Here is a 25,000-nt window from a genome sequence, read left to right as displayed (position 1 = left end):
AACACTTTGCTCTTGTTTAGGAAGAAATTAAGTATGATTTGCAGGTACCTGAAAGGATCACTTGACCTTTGGCCTCAACCCATGGAGCTAGTCTGCTATCAGGAACACTCAACTGAGACTTTCCATTCATCCACACACACACACACACACACACACACACACACACACACTCTCTCTCTCTCTCTCTCTCTCTCTCTCTCTGCGGCTCAGTCACCCACCTTCCCCACGGCCCGGCCTCCCAGCACAGAGAAGGTCACCCCCACGGCCTTGCTCATCAGGGTCTTGATCCTCACCACGCGGGACACCTTGGCGCCATTCAGGTAACACTTGACCTGCGGGATGCCACTGCCGGCAGCCACGGGCTGTGAGGCGGAGGGGAGGAGGGAAGGAGTGTCAGTGAGGGCCGCAGAATGGTCCCCAAAATAGTGGCTTCAGAGCTAGTGACGTTTTCTTACTTTTTGATATCGCTGGGCACATGAGAGCAACAGCATCACACAGCATTGACTCAAAGCCTGTGTACTGCTGCAAGGGGATGAAGGAATGAAGAAGCTGCTTACTCTTGCATAAGGGACTTGGACAGCATAGGGAAGAGCTAAAGTAGAAAAAGAGTTTGTAGGATGGGTCAGGCCAGGCTGGGTTAGGTTAGAAAGGGGGTGAAAGAATGAAGAAGCTAGTTAACTCTTGCATGAGGAATTTGGACAGCATTGGGATGAGCTAGAGTAGAAAAAGAGTTTGTAGGATGGGTCAGGCCAGGCTAGGTTAGGTGTGAGGGGCTGGGTTAGGTTAGGAGGGGGGTGAGAGAGTGAGGAAGCTGGTCAACTCTTGCATAAGGGATTTGGACAGCATAGGGATGAGGTAGAGTAGAAAAAAAGTTTGCAGGATGGGTCAGGCCAGGCTGGGTTAGGTGTGGGGGGCTGAGTTAGGTTAGGAAGAGGAGGGGACAGTGGGATTGGTTGGTTTAATAAGGGCAGGAAAGAATGAAGAAGCTGGTTAACTCTTGCATACGGGATTTGGACAGCACAGGGATGAGTTAGTGTAAAACAGAGAAATACAGACACACAAACCCTCACATAAAACTCAAAAGATCAACACAAGACTTAACTCAACTTGTGTCTACTCCAACAAGGCATATCCGGACACACTCACCTCCACATAAGAGCCGAGGAAGGCAGCCACAAGCGCCGGGCCAATGTTCAGCGCGACAAACAGCGGGTAGGGGAGAGTTAGCGCCTCCTGCTGCACCCCGCAGTCACTGTCTGAGGCCCGGCTAAGGAAAGTTGGTGGGAAACTTAAGACAGTATTCATTTGTTAATCATTTACTAGCATCATAATTCTTTTCATCACTCTCCACTCCCCGTCCTAACCTACCCAAAGATGCCACACCTGACCCAGCCTGGCTTGACCCAGCCTTCAAACTTTTGTTCTACTCAAGCTCATCCCGATGCTGTCCAAATCCCTTAATTTTTTTTTTTTTTTTTTTACAGCTAAGGAGACAGTTCAAGGGCGTAAAGAAAAATATAAAATAAAGCCCGCTACTCACTGCTCCTGAACAGAGGTCAAAGGAGTGTCCAAAGCGAGAGGTCAATTTCGGGAGGAGAGGTGTCCTGATACCCTCCTCTTGAAAGAGTTCAAGTCGTAGGCAGGAGGAAATACAGATGAAGGAAGATTGTTCCTGAGTTTACCAGCGTGAGGGATGAAGGAGTGAAAATGCTGGTTGACTCTTGCATAAGGGGTTTGGACAGTATAGGGATGAGCATGAGTAGAAAGTCGTGTGCAGCGGGGCCGCGGAAGGGGGGGAGGCATGCAGTTAGCAAGTTCAGAAGAGCAGTCAGCATGAAAATATCGATAGAAGATAGAAAGAGAGGCAACATGGCGGAGGAATTTGAGAGGTAAAAGACTATCAGTATGAGGAGGAGAGCTGATGAGACGAAGAGCCTTTGACTCCACTCTGTCAAGGAGAGCTGTGTGAGTGGACACCCCCACACATGAGATGTGTACTCCATACAGAGTGAACCAGCATCTTCATTCTTACATCCCATTCCTAACCTAACCCAGCCTGGCCTGACCCATCCTGCAAACTTTCTTTCTACTCTAGCTCATCCCTATGCTGTCCAAATCCCTAATGCAAGAGTAACCAGCATCTTTATTCTTTCCCATCCCCTCACTCCCCTTACCTAACCTAACATACTTGCCACAGCTAACCTAGCCAAGTGTATCCCATCCTCCCCTTTCCTTCCCAACCTAGCCTAGCCAAGCTCCCACACCTTACCCATCCCCCTTCTGTCCCCCTTCCCAACCTAGCCTAGCCAAGCTCCCACACCTAACCCAGCCTAACCCATCCCCCTTCTGTCCCCCTTCCCAACCTAGCCTAGCCAAGCTCCCACACCTAACCCAGCCTAACCCATCTCCCTTCCCAACCTAGCCTAGCCAAACTCCCACACCTAACCTAGCCTACAGCACCCCCCTTCTGTCCCCCTTCCCAACCTAGCCTAGCCTACCCGCCCCCCCCACCCCACACACCAGCAGCAGCAGCAGCAAGGATACACATCTGGAGCCAGGAGTATTTGCATTTGGAGAGTGACTTGATGGCAATGTCAATCCCACATACAACAAGAACCGTGAGCAGCACCACCAGCCAGCGCGCCGCGTCCTTCTTCACCACAAACATGTAGCCCTGCGTGCGCTCCTCGTCCAGCCAGGCAGAGTTGACGCACGTGTCGTAGTCCAGGCTCTGCGGACACAAGGCTCGGTTAGGGGGAGAAGAAGCTGAGCAGGAAAGGAACGGGGGAAATTGCCCTAGAAATTCATGAAGTAAAAATTGCCGTAGAAATTCAAGAAGTAAAAATTGCCGTAGAAATTCAAGAAGTAAAAATTGCTGTAAAAATTCAAAGATAAGTAAAATTTTCCATAGAAATTCAAGAAGTAAAAATTGCCATAGAAATTCAGAGATTAGTAAAAATTGTCGTAGAAATTCAAGAAGTAAAAATTGTCGTAGAAATTCAAAGATAAGTAAAAATTGCTGTAGAAATTCAGATAAGTAAAAATTGCCGTAGAAATTCAGAGATAAGTAAAAATTGCCGTAGAAATTCAGAGATAAGTAAAAATTGCCGTAGAAATTCAAAGATAAGTAAAAATTGCCGTAGAAATTCATAGATAAGTAAAAATTGCCGTAGAAATTCAAAGATAAGTAAAAATTGCCGTTGAAATTCAAAGATAAGTAAAAATTGCCGTAGAAATTCAAAGATAAGTAAAAATTGCCGTAGAAATTCAAAGATAAGTAAAAATTGCCGTAGAAATTCAAAGATAAGTAAAAATTGCCGTAGAAATTCAAAGATAAGTAAAAATTGCCGTAGAAATTCAAAGATAAGTGTAAATTGCCGTAGAAATTCATAGATAAGTAAAATTGCTGTAGAAATTCAAAGATAAGTAAAATTGCCGTAGAAATTCAAAGATAAGTAAAAATTGCCGTAGAAATTCAAAGATAAGTAAAATTGCCGTAGAAATTCAAGAAGTAAAATTGCCGTAGAAATTCAAAGATAAGTAAAATTGCCGTAGAAATTCAAAGATAAGTAAAATTGCCGTAGAAATTCAAGATAAGTAAAATTGCCGTAGAAATTCAAAGATAAGTAAAATTGCCGTAGAAATTCAAAGATAAGTAAAAATTGCCGTAGAAATTCAAAGATAAGTAAAAATTGCCATTGAAATTCATAGATAAGTAAAAATTGCCGTAGAAATTCAAAGATAAGTGGAAATTGCCGTAGAAATTCAAAGATAAGCAAAAAATGCCATAGAAATTCAAAGATAAGTGAAAATTGCCATAGAAATTCAAAGATAAGTGAAAATTGCCATAGAAATTCAAAGATAAGTGAAAATTGCCATAGAAATTCAAAGATAAGTGAAAATTGCCATAGAAATTCAAAGATAAGTGAAAATTGCTGTAGAAATTCAAAGATAAGTGAAAATTGCCATAGAAATTCAAAGATAAGTGAAAATTGCCATAGAAATTCAAAGATAAGTGAAAATTGCCATAGAAATTCAAAGATAAGTGAATATTGCTGTAGAAATTCAAAGATAAGTGAAAATTGCCATAGAAATTCAAAGATAAGTGAAAATTGTCGTAGAAATTCAAAGATAAGTGAAAATTGCCATAGAAATTCAAAGATAAGTAAAAATTGTCGTAGAAAGTCAGAGATAAGTGAAAATTGCCGTAGAAATTCAGAAATAAGTGAAAATTGTCGTAGAAATTCAAAGATAAGTGAAAATTGCCGTAGAAATTCAAAGATAAGTGAGAATTGTCGTAGAAATTCAAAGATAAGTGAAAATTGTCGTAGAAATTCAAAGATAACTAAAAATTGTCGTAGAAATTCAGAGATAAGTAAAAATTGTCGTAGAAATTCAAAGATAAGTAAAAATTGTCGTAGAAATTCATAGGTAGCTAAAACAAGCAAGCTATCTAGGAAGGGAATAGGGAAAAATATGCCTCAGAAAATCAAGAATAGGTAAAAATTTACCCTACAAATTCAAGAAGTAAAAATTTACCCTACAAATTCAAGAAGTAAAAATTGCCTTACAAATTCAAGAAGTAAAAATTTACCCTACAAATTCAAGAAGTAAAAATTGCCTTACAAATTCAAGAAGTAAAAATTGCCTTACAAATTCAAGAAGTAAAAATTTACCCTACAAATTCAAGAAGTAAAAATTGCCTTACAAATTCAAGAAGTAAAAATTGCCTTACAAATTCAAGAAGTAAAAATTGCCTTACAAATTCAAGAAGTAGAAATTGCCGTAGAAATTCAAGAAGTAAAAATTGCCGTAGAAATTAACCGAGATGAATAAAAATTGTCTAAGAAGTTCACGGGTAGATAAACGCTGCCTTAGAAAATAGAAACAGATATAGCAATAGCAAGTTTAGGAGAGGTAGGCAGGGCTGCGTTAGGTGGAAGGAAGCTTCTCAGGAAGAGGGAAGGGAAAAATTGTATTAGAAATTCACAGATAAGTAAAAATTGCCTAAGATATTCAAGGAAAGGTCAATGCTGCCTTAGAAAACAGAAATGGAAATAGAAAGTTTAGGAAAGGGAGGCAGGGCTGTGTTAGGATGGAGGGAAGCTACTCAGGAAGAGGGAAGGGAAAAATTGTATTAGAAATTCACAGAGATAAGTAAAAATTGCCTAAGAAATTCAAGGATAGGTCAATGCTGCCTTAGAAAACAGAAACAGAAATAGCACGTTTAGGAAAGGGAGGCAGAGCTGTGTTAGGGTGGAGGGAAGCTGTTCAGGACGAGGGAAGGGAAAAATTGTATTAGAAATTCACAGAGATAAGTAAAAATTGAGAATATGAAGGATAGGTAAACACTGCCTAAGAAAACAGAAACAGAAATAGCACATTTAGGAAAGGGAGGCAGGGCTGTGTTAGGGTGGAGGGAAGCTGTTCAGGAGGAGGGAAGGGAAAAAAGTGCCTTAGAAACCATTATTTGTTTTATATTTCACAGCACAGGAAGGAAGAGAAGGGGAAACAAAACCATTGATGAAGAGGAGGAAGAAGATGAAGAAAAAAAGTAGAAGCAGAAAAAGATGAAGGGACAGGAGAGGAGAGGTAAAAACTGCCTTAGAAATTCAAGGCTAATATAATAATAACAATAATAATAATAATAATAATAATAATAATAATAATAATAATAATAATAATAATAAAAAGAAGAAGAAGAAGAATATAAGGAGTGAAAAATGTCTCACTTTTTTTTTATGTACTATAGAGTAGTTATTTTGAGAGAGAGAGAGAGAGAGAGAGAGAGAGAGAGAGAGAGAGAGAGAGAGAGAGAGAGAGAGAGAGAGAGAGAGAGAGAGAGAGAGAGAGAGAGAGAGAGAGAGAGACACACACACACACACACACACACACACACACACACACACACACTATAAGAGGAAGTGGTGGGTGAAATAAGGACTTGGAAGGTGGAAAATGAAAAAGCAAATGCAGTCCTTTTAAAGAAGAGATCGAACAACAATTGTAAGAAGACAACGAAGGGTAGAGAAGGAGGTGGTTAAGGCCTTGAAGAAACATGAGGAGCTGGTGTGAGAGGCGGCAGACAAGGCCAAGAGTGTGCTGATGTTTGGCATGAAGGAAAGGAACATAACATACACACCAAGAAGAGAAAAGGAGGAACGGAAATCTGTAAAAGACTTACTTAAGAACTCAAATGATGAAGAACGGCAAAACATTGAGGAGGAGAAGGAGGAAATCTATAGGATGGGCCCCTACATGGAAGGGAAGACCAGGCCAGTCAAACTGAGATTAAGATCACAGAAGGCATCAGAGGAATTATTGTACAGGACAACTAAGTCAAGGGAAACAGAGGGATGCAAGGAAATATATATAAAGAAAAATAGAAAGGAAGAAGAAAGGAAGAAATGAAACAAACTTCTAGCAGGGGCAAAAGAAAGGAATAATGTAAGATCTGAAGAGGAAAAAAAGAGGTATTTTTTTTTAAGAGTTCTGGGAGATCGGGTGAGGAAATGGTACACAAGGGAAAAGCCGAAAGACAACAGAAGCTAGACGAGATTGCAACTAATAATGGATGTATACGAATGTAGACGGGACACTGTCTAGTAAACTGGAATTACAAGACTACCCACAGGAAAAGGAGCCCAAGATAGTATGCTTAACAGAAACTAAACTAAGTGAAGACATCCAAATAGTGTTTGATAATAACTACAATGTATGGAGGAGAGACAGAAAGGGCAAAGGTGGTGGAGGAGTGATGGTAATGACGAGGAAGGAGGTATTAGTAAAATCAGTCGTATATGGAGAAGGAGAGGCAGAAATAGTGAGTGTTAATCTGGAGAACAAAAACAGAGAAAGGATGACGATTATAGCAACGTATGTACCACCAAGAACTAGCTCATGGAGTAGAGATGAATATGAGGCCATGATTGAGGATACCATTCAGAGTTTAAGTAGACTACTCAAGACAAACAAAAGACTTCTGCTAGGAGGTGATTTTAAGTGTAAGGAGGTAAATTGGGAGATTTCTGAAAGTGTAGGTGGTAATACGGCATGGGGGGAAGGTTTTTAAGATTGACGATGGCAGACTTGATGATGCAATGGGTGAAGGAAAACACAAGATATAGAAGTGACGACGAACCAGCGAGACTGGACCTGGTGTTTACAAAGGGAATGCACTTGATGAGTGAATTAAGGTATGGATGCCCTCTGGGTAAGAGTGACCACGTGATCATAGAGATGGTAACAGAGGAGGAAGGAGGTGAAGGGGATGAATCCTATAAAAGAAACAGGTTAAGCTATAGGAAGGCAGATGCGGAAAACCTCAGGAAGTACTACGGAGAGCTGGACTGGGATGAGTTAAAGAGAACAAGTGAAGTGCAAGAAAAGTGTGATATTTTCATGGAGGCGTATAAACCAGGGGTTATGAAATTTGTACCAGAATACAAACCTGAAGAAAAAGGAAAAAAGGACTGGTTTAATGCAAGGTGTGCTGAGGCAAGAGAAAAGAGACAAAGCTTGGAAAAGATTCAAAAGAAATAAAAACCAAAGGAATAAAGAAGATTTTAAGGTAGCGAGAAATGAATACGTGAAAATAAGGAAGGAAGAAGAGAAGGGACATGAAAAGGATATTGTGGAAGGTGCAAGGAACAACCCAAACTGTTCATTAATGGAAAGATCAAACCAAGGGAAACAATGGAAAGACTGAGCGATGGGAATGTGATAATTGAAGATCCTTAAGACATGACTGAGCAAAACAAAAAGTTCCAGCAAGTCTTTACAATAGAATCAAATTTCAAGTTACCGCACCAATGCAACCACACTGATGATTTTACAGTACCGCGCCACCTCTGGCAGACAGCTATATGAGCCTGTTTGCAGATGATGCAAAATTGCTAAGACATATTAGAAACAGTAAAGACTGTGAAATTCTCTAAGATGACCTGAACAAGATTTGGAAATGGAGTATTTAATGGGAGATGAAATTCAATGTGAAGAAATGTCATGTAATGGAAATGGGAAAGAGTGAAGGGAGACCAAAATGGACATATAAAATGGGAAATGGAGAAATATTAACCCGGCAGCTTCGGCGGACCCCGTTTGGGGCTCGACTCAAAACCCCGATTCCAGCTAATTGTGGGTGGTGGCGGCATAGTGCAACCCACCATGCATGGTCATTGTGGTGGGTGAGTGATCATGAGGTGGGCTTATTTGTCACAGGTTGTGTTGTAAGGTCATGGCAGACTGAATTAGCTACCCATACAGTAATCACTTGTTAAATTCTCTAAAGTAGACAACAAGCGACTCTCGGCTAGATGCCGCGCGTCACGACTGCTTGTTTTGTAACAAACACTGCCCATAACAATGGAGGAAAAGTAAATATTTTTAACGGCTTTATGGTCATGAGAGGAGTACTCTGACATACGTTCCATGCTCTTTTCTTAGTCTCAAAATGCAGTGTAATGTTGCCGTTTCTCAGCCACCTCTCGGCTTTCCCACAGCCGAAGAACACGGGCTAAAGAGAGTTCAAGAAGAGAGAGATCTGGGAGTGACAATACAAGATAATCAACAGCCTGAAAGTCATGTAAATCGGATATTCAGTGATACGTATAATATGGTGAGAAATATAGGATTAGCATTCCACTACATGGACAAGGATATGAAGAAAAAGTTAGTAACCAATATGATTAGGCCAAAATTGGAATATGCAGAGGCAGTGTGGTCTCCCATAAGAAACACAAAAAAACTAGAAAGAATACAAAGAATGGCAACAAATATGGTTCCAGGGCTGGAGAGATTGACATATAAGGAAAGACTAAAGGAAATGGACCTACCAACACTAGACCAAAGAGGAAAGGGGAGACCTAACACTAATTTATAAATTATTGAGCAAAATGGAAGAAGTAGATAATGAGGAGTTACTACTAAAAGAAGGAATAAACACCAGGAACACAAGAGGACACAGTAAAAAATTTAGGAGAGGAAGATGCTTGAGAGACATAAGGAAAAATAGCTTACCACAAAGAAATATAGAGGTTCGGAAAAGACTAAGTGAGGATGTAGTATTGGCAAAGAGTGTGCAAAGCTTTAGGGATAAGTTAGACAAATACAGATACGAAAACGGGACCACACGAGCATAAGGCTGCAGTGCTTACACACGAGCGTTTCCGTACGCGCGTTCGGGTGCGCGACGTTTTAACTTTCAATGGAGTGCAATGGGACCTTTCACACGACGCGTTGCACGCGCTAGCAACGCCACGCAGACGCTGGAGCCAGCAAGGACGCACGCGTTCATAATGACGCTCGCATCCTTGCCGGGTATTCGTTTCAATGGGAGGTTGCACACGGGCGTTCGGTTACACGCGCACGCAGGTCCTGCTGCCATATCAGTCATTACTTTCAGCTGGGGGTGAGAGGCCAGTCACCCATCCCGTCCCACTCATGTGGACAGAACTCTGGTGTGTACTGCATTTGGGTGTGATGTAGCAGTTTTATTGTTTATAGTAAATGTGTATAGATACTACTGGAAAGAATTGATATAGTACATGCATGCATACATCGCGTAGCCTACTACAATTAATTAATGAACTAACATTTTCAGACGACTAGAATGGCAGACTATCACAACACGGAAGAACTTATTTCCGAAGTAGGGAAGAGGCCTGTCCTGTGGGATCCTACGACCGAAGAATATAAAAACAGGAACAAGAAAGCAGATGCATGGATAGAGGTTTGCCGCTCGATTTATCTGGATTATGAAGAGAAATCTGCAGAAGAAAAGAAACAAATTGGTCAGTAATTTTATTTTCGTTTTGTACATTTATAACATAAATGCAATAGTAATGAAAGTTTTTTTTTCACATTTATCATGCATGTTATTACCAATTTCTTATATTGTCTTATTACTGCCATGGTAGTTTTCCGGCCTCACTGTTGAAGTAGGTGCAGAATTTGTCCCTGTTTTCTTTTGCATACCTACCTCCCTGCCATACCTGCACTGCATGATCTACATCTTCAAATCCATTGACTTCTAAAATATCTGCAAAATTTACTTTTTCTCTCTGCCTGACGAAATTATGTAAGACACAACATGCCTTGACAATATCAACAGCAAAGTCAACATTCACATTCAGGGGCCTGTGGAAAATTCTCCATTTATTTGAAAGTATTCCAAACGCACATTCGACATACCTCCTTGCACGTGAGAGTCTATAATTAAACACTTTCTTGTCATTTGTCAAGTTGTGGCCGCTGTATGGGCGAAGCAAATTCACAGATAATCCAAAAGCCTCATCCCCAACAAAAGCATAAGACAGCACCTCATTCCAGCCTGACAAAAGTTGAGGCTGTGGGAGTTTCATTACATTTTGCTGTATCTGCCTAAATAAATTTGATTCTTGAAAGATGGTTGAATCTGCATGTTTGCCATAAGATCCTATGTCAACATACCTAAAGCAATAATTAGCATCAGCCACAGCCAAAATAACAATGGAAAAATAGGTTTTGTAATTGAAAAACATTGAACCACTATGCTCAGGTCTAATAATCCGAACATGCTTCCCATCTACTGCACCAATGCAGTGAGGGAAATGAGCATGTTTATCAAACCCTGCTGCAATTTTCAGCCACTCCTCTTCATCGAGTTGGGGAAAACACTCCACCTTCATCATGTCCCATATTGCACAACACACCTTCTTACAACTTTGCAGGCTGTAGATATACCAATTCTGTACCTGTAGTGGAGATCCGTCAGGCTGCAACCAGAGGCAAGATACCTGTGATAGAAATCATTTTAGACACATATCCTCTCTCTCTCTCTCTCTCTATATATATATATATATATATATATATATATATATATATATATATATATATATATATATATATATATATATATATATATATATATATATATATATATATATATATATATATATATATATATATATATATATATACACACACACACACACACCCACACACACACTATATATATATATATATATATATATATATATATATATATATATATATATATATATATATATATATATATATATATATATATATATATATATATATATATATATATATATATATATATATATATATATATATATATATATATATATATATATATATATATATATATATATATATATATATATATATATATATACACACACACACACACACACACACACACAGTCATAGTATTAGTTTTCGGGTTATAAAGAAAATAATGTAAATTTGTCCATTTCGTGTCCTCCATTTACTTTCGTGGTTAATCTGTGTTATTTCATCTTTCAGGAAAGGAACTGCAAATTCGTTGGAAGAGCATTCGAGACGCTTATGGGAATTCCAGGAAATTGAAAGATGAAAGTAAATCAGGATCTGGAGCTGTGAAGACACACCGTTACATTTTTGCTGAACAACTGTCCTTTCTCAGGAAAGTAGGTGAAAACAGAGACCACGGACACTTTCGTTCCAACCCATGAAACAGAGGATGGAGCTGAAGATGCATGTCAAAACCTGTCAGCAACACAGCAAAATCCAAGCGCTAAGTCCAAGAAAAAGAAAAGTAATTTACTTGAGGAGAAACTTATAAGTTTATGGATGGTTATGAAGAAAAAGAAGATGACGACAAGGATTTTTTCATGTCAATGTTACCGTCAGTGCGAACACTGAACAGTGAACAAAAGATTGAATTCAGAATGGAAGTACTGGCTGCGCTGAAGAACATCAGATCCGGACACCGTGGGCACACAAGGGTACAAGACTCTCATCCCCTTCCACTTGTGCTCCCACCTGTACAGAGTCAATACCTCATTATGCACAGTATCCCTGTCTGCAATGACACACCTCATTTCTTTGGTCCTTCAGCAGCAACAAACATACATCCACATGCAGTGAACACTCAAGAAAATCGTGCAGAAGTCCAACCAGTAGCACCTCACCTGCTAACTTGTCAGTACCTCTCCAGCATCAAACACCTCAAACACTGACAATTCAGTAATTTCACTGACTGATTTTGACATTTAATAAAAAGAAATGTAATACACAAATTACTTAGAGGAATGTTTTATTCATACAGTAGTTAAAATACCATGCAGTTTACTTTATTAAAATAAAAAGGAGGAAAAATGTAATGCAATCTTTTTACAGTGGAATACTTTTATTTATACGGTAGCTGAAATACCATATAATTTATTTACTTCATAATAAAAAGGAATATTAAAACTAGTATATATGTTGTGTACATTATCTTAACTGATGCTTAAAGCCACTGCTTGGCCTTCATGTTTGATGGCCTCCTGCAGCTGCAGTTTAATATCATCCGTAACCCTTGCCACAAGTTCCTCAAAGGTTGGGTATGACATCCTAAAGTAATTGAAGAATTTGCCATCGTCCGCTTTTAATTCTTCATAAAGGGTATAAAACTCGCCCTGCAACAATCTGTTGTTGTTTATAGGGTGAACCCAAAGCTGACGACGGTTTCTCTTCTTCACTGTATTGCTGCATAAGCAATCACAGCTTTCTTTCGTGCACCCTCCATCTTGAGGAGACAGTTGGTGACTGAGAGGAGGTCGTAGGCTGGAGGCAGGGCGAGAAACGCGAACGCAGGGCAAACGCATGTACAAAAAATATGACGCGTTCTGTGCGTCCGTTCGACGCGCGTACAAAAACGCTCGTGTGTAAGCAGCCTAAGCCCAGGCCCTGTAAAGCCACAACTAGGTAAATACACATAATAACAGCCAATGTCTCCCCTAACACCAAAGGTTGGAATGAGGCAAGATATAACACTATGCTGGAAGATACAATACGGGCACTGACAGATGAAATAAAAAATAATAAAAAGGTATTATTAACAGGAGACTTAAACTGTAGATAAATGAAATGGGAAAATTAGACAACAGAGGGTGGTGGAAATACCTGGGGAAGTAAACTATTGAGGCTGGCAACAGATAACCTGGTGACGCAGTGGGTGCAAGGAGAAACAAGGCTGAGAGGGGATCACCAACCATCAAGACTTGACCTAATTTTTACAAAAAACGTGGAGTTGGATGAAGGAGTCAGTCACGAGTGCCCCTTAGGAAAGAGTGACCATGAACTATTGGAGATGAAAACTTTGGAAGGATGTGAATATTGAGATGAGGCTTATAAGGAATAAAGGAAAAACTACACTAAGGCAGATTACATTGGACTCAAGACTTTCTTCGCGGGGTAGACTGGACTGATATGAAGAGGAGTACTGATATTCAGGAGAAATATGACTTTTTTTTATGAATATTTACAACAGAGGAACAGAGATATATGTTCCATACTACACAGTAAAAACTAAAGGAGAGAAAACATGGTTTGGATGTAGGTGTGGAACAGCAAGAAGAAATATCAATAAGGCAAGGAGGAATTTATAGAAAAGACCAAATAAGAACAATAGGGACAAATATAAAGAGCAAGAAATGATTACGTGAAAATAAGGAGAGAGGAGAAAACTAAATTTGAAAGAAGAATAGTTTTTATATGTAAAGAAGAACCAAAAATGTTTTATAAATTAGTAAACGGGAAGTTGAAAAGAAATGAAGGAGTGGAAAGGATAAAAGAAAAAAATGTTTTCTACAAAACAGACAAAGAAATTGCAGAAATATTAAATAAAAAAATTAATAAAGTGTTTAAGAAAGAAACCGACTTTGACTGGGGCTCGAAAATTGCAATGAAGGGAAATTAAATCTTGTAAAGGTTGAGAAAGGGGAACTGTTGCACCTGATGAAAACCTTAGAGGCAAGGAAAGCTATGGGACTGGATGACATCTCCAGTCAAGTCCTAAAAGAGTGTAGAAATGAATTACTGGAGCCACTTCATGACATAATAACATGCTCTATGAATACAGGAAAAGTGCCCTTAGAGTGGAAGAGAGCGAACATTGTACCAGTTTATAAAAGTGGAGATAAAACTGAACCACTAAATTACAGGCCAGTCTCTTTGACAAGTGTAATGTGCAAGATTTGTGAAAGTATAATAAAAAACAATGGGCTGATCATTTAGAAAAGGAAAACATGATAAATGAAGGACAGTTTGGATTTAGAAAAGGGAAATCGTGTGTCACCAACTTACTGCGTTTCTACTCAGGAGCAACAGACGTGGTGCAAGAAAGAGAAGGGTGGGCTGATTGTGTATATCTCAATTTGAAAAAAGCTTTTGACAAGGTTATGCACAATAGGTTAATCTGGAAACATGATAAATGAAGGACAGTTTGGATTTAGAAAAGGGAAATCGTGTGTCACCAACTTACTGTGTTTCTACCCAGGAGCAATAGACAGGGTGCAAGAGAGAGAAGGGTGGGCTGATTGTGTATATCTTGATATGAAAAAAAGCTTTTGACAAGGTTATGCACAAAAGGTTAACCTGGAAACTACAGCAATGGGGAGGAATGGGCGGAAAGGCTATAGAGTGGATGAAGGATTACTTAACGGGAAGAGAAATGAGGACGGTGATTAGAGAAGAGAAATCAAATTGGAGGAGAGTAGAGAGTGGAGTTTCTCAAGGCTCAGTTCTGGCACCAATAATGTTCATGATATATATAAATGATATGCCCATGGCTATAAAAAGTTATATGAGCCTTTTTGCAGACGATGCAAAATTAATGAGAAAAGTGAGGACGGAGGAAGACTGTGAGGAGCTGCAAAAAGACTTGGATAGGGTGTACAGATGGAGCCAGTTATGGGAGGTGGAATTTAATGCAAATAAATGCCATGTTATGGAAATGGGGAAAAGTAAAAAAAGACCGAGGAAAACATACAGGATGGGAGGAGACAACTTAAAGGTGGTACATGAAGAAAAGGATTTGGAAGTAACGATGCAAGACACACTATCCACAGAGAAGCATGTAAACAAGCTGTTTGGAAAAACCTACAAGATGCAAAATATAACAGGAGCTGCCTTGTATAGGCCAACTGGCCTCTTGCAGACTCCTTACATTCTCAAGTTCATTCCATTTTACAGACAAATAAATGATATAGAATTGCAACTAAAATGGTCCCAGAACTCTGGAATATGACACATGAAGACAGACTGAGGGAGATGGACTTGACGACACTGGAACAAAGAAGGGAGAGAGGAGATCTGATCACGCTGTATAAGTTGGTAAATAAGTTTGATGAGGTGGATAGGGATGATCTCTTCTCTACTGCCAGAACACAGGGGCTGAGAGGACATGGAAAGAAACTTCATAAAGGAACCTGTTTGAGTGACTTGAAAAAGTAGGTATAGTTTTCCACATAGAAGTGTTAACACATGGAACAGCTTGCGGGAAGAGGTGGTGGAGGCGAGCAGTGTCCACCAAACGAAGGAAAGGCTGGATGAATGTAGATATGGAGACAGGACTACTAGAGCTTAGCTCGGGCCACCTAGACTACAAATAGCTAAATACACACACACACACACACACATATAAAATGGGAGATGGTGAAATATTAAAGAAAGTAAATGAAGAGAGAGACCTGGGAGTAATAATGCAAGATTATATGGAACCAGGAAGTCATATAAATCGGATCTTCGGTGATACATATAACATGGTGAGAAATATAGGCATAGCATTCCACTACATGGACAAAGAAATGATGAAAAAATTAATAACTACTATGATCAGACCTAAACTAGAATACGCGGAAACAGTGTGGTCTCCACATATGAAGAAACACATAGTAAAACTAGAAAGAATACAGAGGATGCCAACAAAAATGGTTCCAGAACTGGAGGGACTGACATATGAAGAGAGACTAAAGGAAATGGACTTGCCAACACTAGAACAAAGAAGAGAAAGAGGAGACCTTATACAAATATATAGGCTATTGAGTAAAATGGAAGAAGTAGATAATGAGAAATTGCTACTAAGAGAGGAACCTTCCAGCAGGAACACTAGAGGACATAGTAAAAAGTTGAGGAAGGGAAGATGCTCAAGAGACATAAAGAAATATAGCTTCCCACAAAGAAATATAGAGGTTTGGAACAGATTAAGTGAAGAAATAGTATCGGCGAAGAGTGTGCAAAGTTTCAAGGAAAAGTTGGATAATTATAGATACGGAGACGGGACCACACGAGCGTAAGCCCTGGCCCTGTAAAACTACAACTAGGTAAATACAACTAGGTAAATACACACACACACACGCACACACACACACAGGGCAAAACACTGTTCCTTATCACAGTTTACTGCATGCTGGGGTCACACATTTTGGCAGAAGTCCTTGACCTTACCCTCCTTGACCTTGCCTGCTGCTGCTGCTGATCTCAGGGAGAGAGAGATTTACACAGATATTCAAACCACAAACACACACCTTATGGTTCACACTGGGCAGTCTGCCCTTAAACCTGCCCTCAGTGAAATTATATTAATCAAATGGCACCAAGACTTTGCATTTCTACTTTAGTGATACTGAGGTGAAGGAAGTGTTGGTCAAGCTTGTTTTTAAGGGGAAAAGAGAGAGAGAGAGAGAGAGAGAGAGAGAGAGAGAGAGAGAGAGAGAGAGAGAGAGAGAGAGAGAGAGAGAGAGAATAAATAGAACAATGAAGAAAAAATATGCAATTGAAATTGAAATGACCCACAATGACCCAGAGAGATGCAAGGGTCAGGCCACAGAAAAAGAGCAAGTTTGGAGCACTACAATGACCCAGAGAGATGCAAGGGTCAGGCCACTCACCAGCACAGTGGACATCCTCTGGTCCGCCCAGGAGGGTGTGCCGGCACCCAGGTGGTGGTGGAGAGCCAGGAGCACCTCATCCCCTGGTCTATGGTGCTGGTGATGAGGGGACCAGCTCACTCCACGCCCAGGCCAGGGAGACGCTGCTCAGCTTCTTCACACAGCTGGGGACACAGGGCACAGAGTTATAATGATAATACTTTCCTCTAGGTTCATGGTACACCAGAAGGGTCACACTGCCATCTTTCTTTATTTCTGTTTAGGTATTTCAATTGTTTATTTTCCAGAGAGAAGGAAAACAAAACTTATCCAGGTTAGGTAACATTAGTTTTGTGAACCTTCCCACCATGGCGGTGTTATGAGTTACAGGAGGCAGGAAAGCTGTGTTACTGATGCCAAGATTCTGAGTTTAAAGAGAAAGAGAGAGAAAAAGTATCCAGGTTGGGTTAAGTTAGTTTTGTGAACCTTCCCACCATGGCAGTGTTATGAGTTACATGAGGCAGGAAAGCTGTGTTACTGACACCAAGATTCTGAGTTTAAAGAGACAGAGAGAGAAAATGTATCCAGGTAAGGTTACGTTAGTTTTGTGAACCTTCCCATCATGGCAGTTACATGAGGCAGGGAGGCTTGCAAGGCTGTTTTACTGACGCACAACTTCTCAGAGTTTCAGGAGAGAGAGAGAACGAAACTATCCAGGTTAGGTTAGGTTAGTTTTGTTGTGGCTTTCTGAGGTGGCTGAACTATGCTACACATTTATATACCTGGACTGACTTTTCTTTTTCCTTTTTTTCTTTATGATTATTTTGGGGCAATCACTGTTTCAAGGGAGAAAACAAAACTATCAAGGTTACTTTAGGTTAGTTAGTAACAGTAGTAGTAGGAGTAGTAGCAACAGTTACCAAAGATGAGAACCTTATATTCTTTCCTTCAATAATAATGATAATAATGACAATAATAATGATAACAATAATAATGATAATAATAATAATAATAATAATAATAATAATAATGATGATGATGATGATGACAATAATAATAATGATAATAATAATTGGCATGCCACTTATGACATAACTAAGATTTAACTCATTAGCAATTATTTATTTATCAATTATTACTGTCATTTATTTACCATTACTTTATTAAGTTAGTTTTGTGTGCCTTCTCACATCATGGTGATATTTTGAGGCGGCAGAACTAAACTATACATTTACCACATTTTCTTTTCTTTCTACTTTATTACTTTATATTTAGTGTAAGCAAGAACAAAAGGTGCCAACAGAGAGACAGGGGAGCCACCAGGAACAAAATAGCATTGCCTGCATCAGGAGACACAGTGCTATCAATGTAACCAGTCTGTCTGCCTTGCCTTCCTGCCTAAACACACCATCGGGCCGCATATTCCTGAAGTCTCTGCAGGTGTGTGGTTCCTGAGTGAAGACGCTCGGCTGTAACTTGAAAACTAACCACGGGCCATTCTGGAAAATACTTTCATTGTGATTCCCGCTCAACATTACCTGTAATACTTCCTACCTAACCTTACATAGCCTAACCGCCAAGTGGCCACAGACTACCCATATGCTTTTCAGAAGGCCACCCATCAATCCAGACTCAAGAAGAAACCGCCCAGTGAATCAAGAGTGAGTTCCGGGGGGCAGCATGAGCCAAGCATAACTGGCGCCACTATAAAAATTGCCTGCGCCATGACAGGCTTGAGCCAACCACCATCCAGGCCCATGAAGAAAGCCTACCGGTGCTACAGGCGGAGATGTAAAAAAATAATAATAATAATAAATAAAAACTAATCCATCCTGCTCTGTTCCAGAGTAGGCAGAACACACCCGTACAGACTTCAGGAATATGCATTCCTGCCACCATCAACTCATATTCACAGGCACTCCAGGCCTCCCGGGGCACAAAACCTCAGGAGGGATTATTCATGAGAGGGTCACCTACTAATTTTGAGATGCTGACTGCTTATTTCTGGACAAAATATGATGCTGTTTATTATGGAGATAGTATTCATTTCCAGATATCACTATTCGATTGACTTTTCAATCCCTGTTGTACACCCGTCACCTTCCACTGCCTCAACATAGCTGACAGAGAGGTTCAACTTGCTTACTGATTATACTCAGCGCTCACCAAGATCACAAGTGGACAAACCAGAACAAAACCAGGCAAATTAATGTTTTTTGCCGCTGTGTGTGTGTTCCCCCAGTGAGCGTTGGACGCCAGCGACTTACTTATCCAAAATCTCTAGAATCACACCCAAGCTTATTGAGGTAAAAAGTGGACAAACCAGAACAAAACCAGGCATATTAATGTTTTCTGCTGTGTATTGCCCCATGCATGGTGGACATCAGAGCCACTCATTTTTGCAGGAGGCATTTTTCACAACACTGGCCCGCGTAGTGGGCCACCCCCGCCCTGCACTGTGTATTCCCGCCACCCCTCACTGCCTGCCCAGTATATTTAAACTAACCAAGCCTTACTTTACGTAACCTAGCAAACAGGGGGACTTTGCTCCCTCTCAACCCCCTTCTATTTCTAGGAAGTCCTTTGTTAATGCACTGCATTCAGGGAGTAAAAATAATCCATGCTGTAAGCATTAACTTGGCCAGAGGTGGCTGTGCGCGCTTTCCTAAATATTTTGCAGAGTCAGTCTTATTAACTGAATGCTGTTTCAATCATCTGTTTATATATTAAACCTTTTTTTCACTTCCTTCCTTCTCTCTTCATGTAACTTAGTATTGAGCTGTTCATCCTTTCTGGGGTTCATAGGTGTACCGCAGGACCCCTGGGTAAGGAACACACTGTGGTAACCCAATGTGACAGAGATGAGCACCAAGGCAATGAGTAGCTATGCTCTAGACCCCAAACTTCACCTGTCACAAGCTTACCTCTTGAGTCTTTAATTTGACAGAGATGAGCACTGAGGCAAGGTGTCCCGGAGCGATGGGTGCCTGTACCCCGCACCCCCATAGGCCCCCCAGGGTAACGGAGCTACGCCCTGGAGCAACGAGGACCTGGGGAAGGCACACTGTGGTAACTCCGATGTAACGCCCGCACTGTTACAACGCAGGATGTGACAAAGATGAGCTCTGAGGCGACGCGCACCTATAGTAGTAGTAGCAGCTATAGCATAAGCCCTAAACTTGACCTTACACTCAAATTTAAGGTCTGCAGGAAGAGGGAAGAGAGAGGAAGAGGAGGAGGAGGAGGAGGAGGAGGAAGGAAGAGAGTAACGTAGAAAATTTTACCTTACCCTCACCCAGCACCCATATTTATAAGTCTACCGCTCCACTAGACCCCCCTACTATAAGCTTACCGATGCCCCAAGGTCTCTCCCATAGGCCTACTTACTTTTATAGGCGGGCGAGGTCAGGAACGTGAAATAAACGTAGATCTTTTTGAACGCCGCCCACACGTGCAGCTCCCCGCGGCAAAACGTAAACAAACCGAGTCGACGCGTTCTAGCGGCTCCTTTTTTTCTTTTCCCTTGTCTCTTCATCTTTTCTTTCTTTCTCTTTGCCTTTTCTCTTCCTCGTTTGTCTCCTTATCTTCCTTTCTCTTTCTTTTTTTCATCCTTTTTCTTCTTTTCCTCCGTTCGTATCTCTCTCCTCGTTCTAGCGGTTTCCTTTTTCCTTTTTCTTTTGTCTCTTCCTCTTTTCTTTCTTTCTCTTTGCCTTTTCTCTTCCTCTTTTGTCTCCTTATCTTCCTTTCTCTTTCTTTTTTTCATCCTTTTTCTTCTTTTCCTCCGTTCGTATCTCTCTCTTCGTTCTAGCGGTTCTATTTTTTTCTTCTCTTCTTTCTTCCTTTCTTTCTTTCTCTTTTCTCTTTCTCCTCCTTTCTTTCTGCCTTTCTTCTTCCTTCCTTTCTTCCTTTCTCTTCTTTTCCTCCGTTCCTATCCCTCTCTTCGTTCCAGCGGTTCATTTTAATATGTATTTATTTCTCTTAATTATCTTTTATTCTGACTTTTAAGGTTGAATCAAGGAATATTAAGTTAGTTTAAATATAAAGGGAATATAATCAGCCCTTAATTATGGCATCGTTTTTCTCTTTTCTCTCTGTCTTTTCCGTTTCTCTTTCCTCTCCTTCTCTCTTTATATTTCGCTTCCTTCCTTTCTTATCCTTTCTCTCCTCTTTAATTCTTCCCTTCGTATCTTTTCTCTTCTTCCTTTCTCTCTTTTTTTCTTCTTTTATCTCCTCCATTCTGTTTCCTTTTCTTCCTTTCTTTCTCTCCCTTTTTCTTTTTAGAAAAATATTTTTAGAAAGAAGTTTAAGAAGTAGTGTTATTTTGTTGATCTCAAAATGTTCCTCCACCATCTGGCTCTTTAGGCTGCTAATATGACGCTCGTAGCTATTTCCAGTTTTCAGATGTAGGCGACGAGAGACAAGTCTCTAAATCGTGCGATCCATCCCCACCCGCGGCGATGGTTCGGCCAGGGAGGTGGGTGGTACGGACACTCACAATACTCGCCATAATATTAATATAACTTAAGCTTGATTGGCTAATAAACAAGATTATATCTTCTACAAAACATTTGTATAAGGACAAAAGTATCCTCTCAATATTTAGAGGGGAAAAAATAAAAGGAGAACTGCAAGAAATATCTCAAAAATTTTGGTATTATGGCTTCCTTCTCTTTTCACAAGCATAATGTCTGAATATAAATCAACCAAATTAACCTTTTTATAATCATTGCAACACCTATAATGTTTAAATTGATATATATTCAATAAAAATCATGAAAAAATCAAACGTCCGAATCATCACGACTCTGTAAAGAGCAAATGTGTACACTTTTTCCAGCACGAGGCTTCACGGGTGATATACGGCAACACCTTCGCCGGGCATCGCTGCGTCACCGAAATAATTTACATCTCTAATTGGCACGTTTTTGAAGCGAGAGCTGACAATACACCCTGACAATATTACATACGAGATGCACAAAAACATAACACAGGACTTGCATCGAAAATAACAGCTCTGAGGGCGTGGCTGTCCCTTTGTGGGCCAAGGCAACAAAGTTTTGCACATTCACACAAAATCTCGCGGCACTCAGTCCTTTACACTTTACAATAAGTGCTATGGCCGAACCATCCCACTGTCCGAATCATCACCGCTCTCCCCTACTAATTAAATAGGCTACACTAGAGGGGGGAGAGGGAGGGAGGTGGTTTGGGAGAGCTAAAAATAGACAAAAGTGTGTGTCTGTTCATGACATTGGCTAGAGCGTAACGGTTTGTCGGGACGAGAGAGAGAGAGAGAGAGAGAGAGAGAGAGAGAGAGAGAGAGAGAGAGAGAGAGAGAGAGAGAGAGAGAGAGAGAGAGAATGAAACGAAAATGAAGGGTTAGTAAGGGAATGGTAGGGAAAGGTTGAGAAAGGAAGGATTGGGAAGAGAAGGGAATGAATGGGATGGGAGAGGAAGTAAGGAATGGGATGAGAAGGGAAGGGATGGGAAAGGAAGGGAAGCAATGGAAAGGGTGTAGCAGTCACCGCTCGAATCGCGTGTTCCTTCCCCTCAGTGACACAAGAAAATGGGGTGCTGCAAAGAGAGACTAAGATTCTCAGTGTTTTCATGTAATGTCCATCGTCACTGTGTCTGTCAGTCTGTCTTGTCGCGTCTTCATCGTTAACTTTCCTTGTATTCGTTTACCTTTGACTGTCCGTCCACGTTCTCTTGTTGTCCACCGTTACACATTGTTATACACATACACCAACACTTAAATATTGTACAACACACAACACAACAAAAAAGAGGTGTTTGTGGGTATGCGTTTGTGTGAATGTTGTTTGTGTAGGTTAACATTTAAGTGTTGGTGTATGTGTATAACAATGTGTAACGGTGGACAACAAGAGAACGTGGACGGACAGTCAAAGGTAAACGAATACAAGGAAAGTTAACGATGAAGATGCGACAAGACAGACTGACAGACACAGTGACGATGGACATTACATGAAAACACTGAGAATCTTAGTCTCTCTTTGCAGCACCCCATTTTCTTGTGTCACTGAGGGGAAGGAACACGCGATTCGAGCGGTGACTGCTACAAGGGAAGGTATTTATGAGTTGGGATAGGTTGAGAAGGGAAGGGAAGGGACGTGAGGGGTAGGGAACGGATGGGAAGGGTAGGGAAGGGGAGTGATGAGAAGGGGAGGAAAAGGAAAGGCAGGGATGGGAGAGGAAGGAAAGGGAAGGGAAGAAAAGGGTCGGGAAGGGAAAGGTAGGGAAGGGTTAGGAAGGCAAGGGTATAAGGTTGGGAAGGGAAGGGAACAGATGGGATGATAAAGGAAGGAAGGGAAAGGAAACGGAATGGAAGGGAAGGGATGAGAAAGGAAGGGAAGGGAAGGAAAGGGATGGGAAGGGAAGGGATCGGGAAAAAAAGGGTAGGGAAAGGAAAGGAATGGAAGAGAGGGGTAGGGAAGGGAAGGGTTGGGAACGGAAAGGAAAGGAAAAAAAGGTAAGGAAAGGAGAGGAATGGGAGGGAAGGGATGGGAAAGGAAGGGAAGGGAGGCGCCTCCTCCTGACCTTGGAGGTGTGCCCTTCTTAACCCCAATACAGCTGTCCGTTGCTTTCTCTCTCTCTCTCTCTCTCTCTCTCTCTCTCTCTCTCTCTCTCTCTCTCTCTCTCTCTCTCTCTCTCTCTCTCTCTCTCTCTCTCTCTCTCTCTCTCTCTCTCTCTCTTCCAGTTCTTCCTTTCCCTCTCTCGTTATTTATATATTTATTTCCTGTCTCTTCCTTCATCTCTCTCTCTCTCTCTCTCTCTCTCTCTCTCTCTCTCTCTCTCTCTCTCTCTCTCTCTCTCTCTCTCTCTCTCTCTCTCGTATAATTTACCTATATATTCTATTCTCCTTTCTTGCTTTTCTTCTTTCCCTTGTTTTCCTTCACGAAGAGAGAGAGAGAGAGAGAGAGAGAGTGTTAAGTGTTTACCTCGACCATTTTTAAGAGAAATGTCATCACTTTCTTACCATTGGGACTCGATCTGTTCACGTTGGCCATGTATGTTTCTCTCGTCTTTTCCCTTGACGAATCTTAATAACAATAACAATAACAGTAAAAATAATGATAATAACAGTGGTAATAATATTGTTGCCGTAGTGAGGTGAAAGAAAGCTTGAAAAGTCACAGCATATATATTTTTTTACGTTTTTCCTCCTTGTACTTTTATGATCCTGATGAATATAAGAATTTTGGGGCAAAGGAGGAGGAGGAGGAGGAGGAGGAGGAGGAAAAGAAGATAAAGGAGGAGGAGAAAAAAGATGAACAGAGAAGAAGACGAATGAGAAGGAGAAAGAGAAAAAAATGAAGAACAGCGAAGATGATGATGAAGAAGAAGAAGAAGGAGAAGGAGGAGGAGGAGGAGGAGGAGGAAAAGAAAAAAGAGGAGGAGAAAAGAAAGATGAACAGAGAAGAAGACGAATGAGAAAGAGAAGGAGAAAAAAATGAAGAACAGCGAAGAAGAAGGAGATGAAGAAGAAGAAGAAGAAAGAGAAGGAGGAGGAGGAGGAGGAGGAGGAGGAAAAGAAGATAAAGGAGGAGGAGAAAAAAGATGAACAGCGAAGAAGACGAATGAGAAAGAGAAGGAGAAAAAAAGATGAAGAACAGCGAAGAAGATGAAGAAGAAGAAGAAGGAGAAGGAGGAGGATGAGGAGGAGGAGGAGGAAAATAAGATACAAGAGGAGGAAAAAAAAAATGAACAGCGAAGAAGAAGAATGAGGAGGAGAAAATAGTAAGTAGAAGCAAGAATTATAGTAACAGTAAGAAAAAGGAGAACGAGGAGGAGAGAGAGAATTAGAAGAAGAAGAAGCAGAAGAACCTTCGGCTCGGCTCGGCTCGGCTCGGCAGTTCCCGGCGTGGTGTCCCCCTGCTCGTGACGGTGTGATCCCGCGAATCATTTTTGCTCATTTTACTGTAAATACGCGGTGCCAGCGAGCCATGGTGCCACAGCAAGTATAAGAAGTGCCAGAGATTACATGGGTGCCATTCCTTTTTCGCGGGAAGGCTTAGAAAAGGAGATAAAGGCGTGAAAATTGTGGGGAGGAAGGGAAGATGGCGGGGGAAGGGAAGATCTTAGCCCGATGTGCCAACGTTATTTTTCGTGTTTTCGTGCGATTTACGTGTATCCCAAAGTGCCGAGTGCGAGGAAAGGAAAGCAAAGGCGCCAGTGATCTTACAGTGGCAATCCTAGCGTGTGGAAAAGCGTATATAAGGCTGGAAATAAGAGAAATGTGAAGGGGGGAATGGCGGGAGTGAGTGCCAAGGGTGGATTTTTCAATTTACCTCGAATTACGT

At 40.9% G+C, this 25,000-nt stretch overlaps 2 protein-coding genes across 2 annotated transcripts in view; both read right to left on the bottom strand.

Annotated features, from left to right (window-relative positions):
* LOC126989653 (neogenin-like) overlaps positions 1-335 on the bottom strand; it is an 11,739-nt gene extending 11,404 nt beyond the window's left edge. Inside the window, exon 1 of the mRNA XM_050848250.1 lies at positions 219-335. The gene's annotated coding sequence lies outside the window, so the exon portion shown is untranslated. The remainder of the gene's footprint in view (positions 1-218) is intronic.
* The window catches only part of LOC126989651 (uncharacterized), a 77,930-nt gene that overhangs the window by 25,019 nt on the left and 27,911 nt on the right, over positions 1-25,000 (bottom strand). The window lies entirely within an intron of this gene.

Source organism: Eriocheir sinensis, unplaced genomic scaffold, assembly GCF_024679095.1.
Source record: "Eriocheir sinensis breed Jianghai 21 unplaced genomic scaffold, ASM2467909v1 Scaffold126, whole genome shotgun sequence".
Lineage (NCBI taxonomy): Eukaryota > Metazoa > Arthropoda > Malacostraca > Decapoda > Varunidae > Eriocheir > Eriocheir sinensis.
The sequence above is the reverse complement of the archived record's forward strand: the minus strand, read 5'-3'. Positions and strand labels throughout refer to the sequence as shown.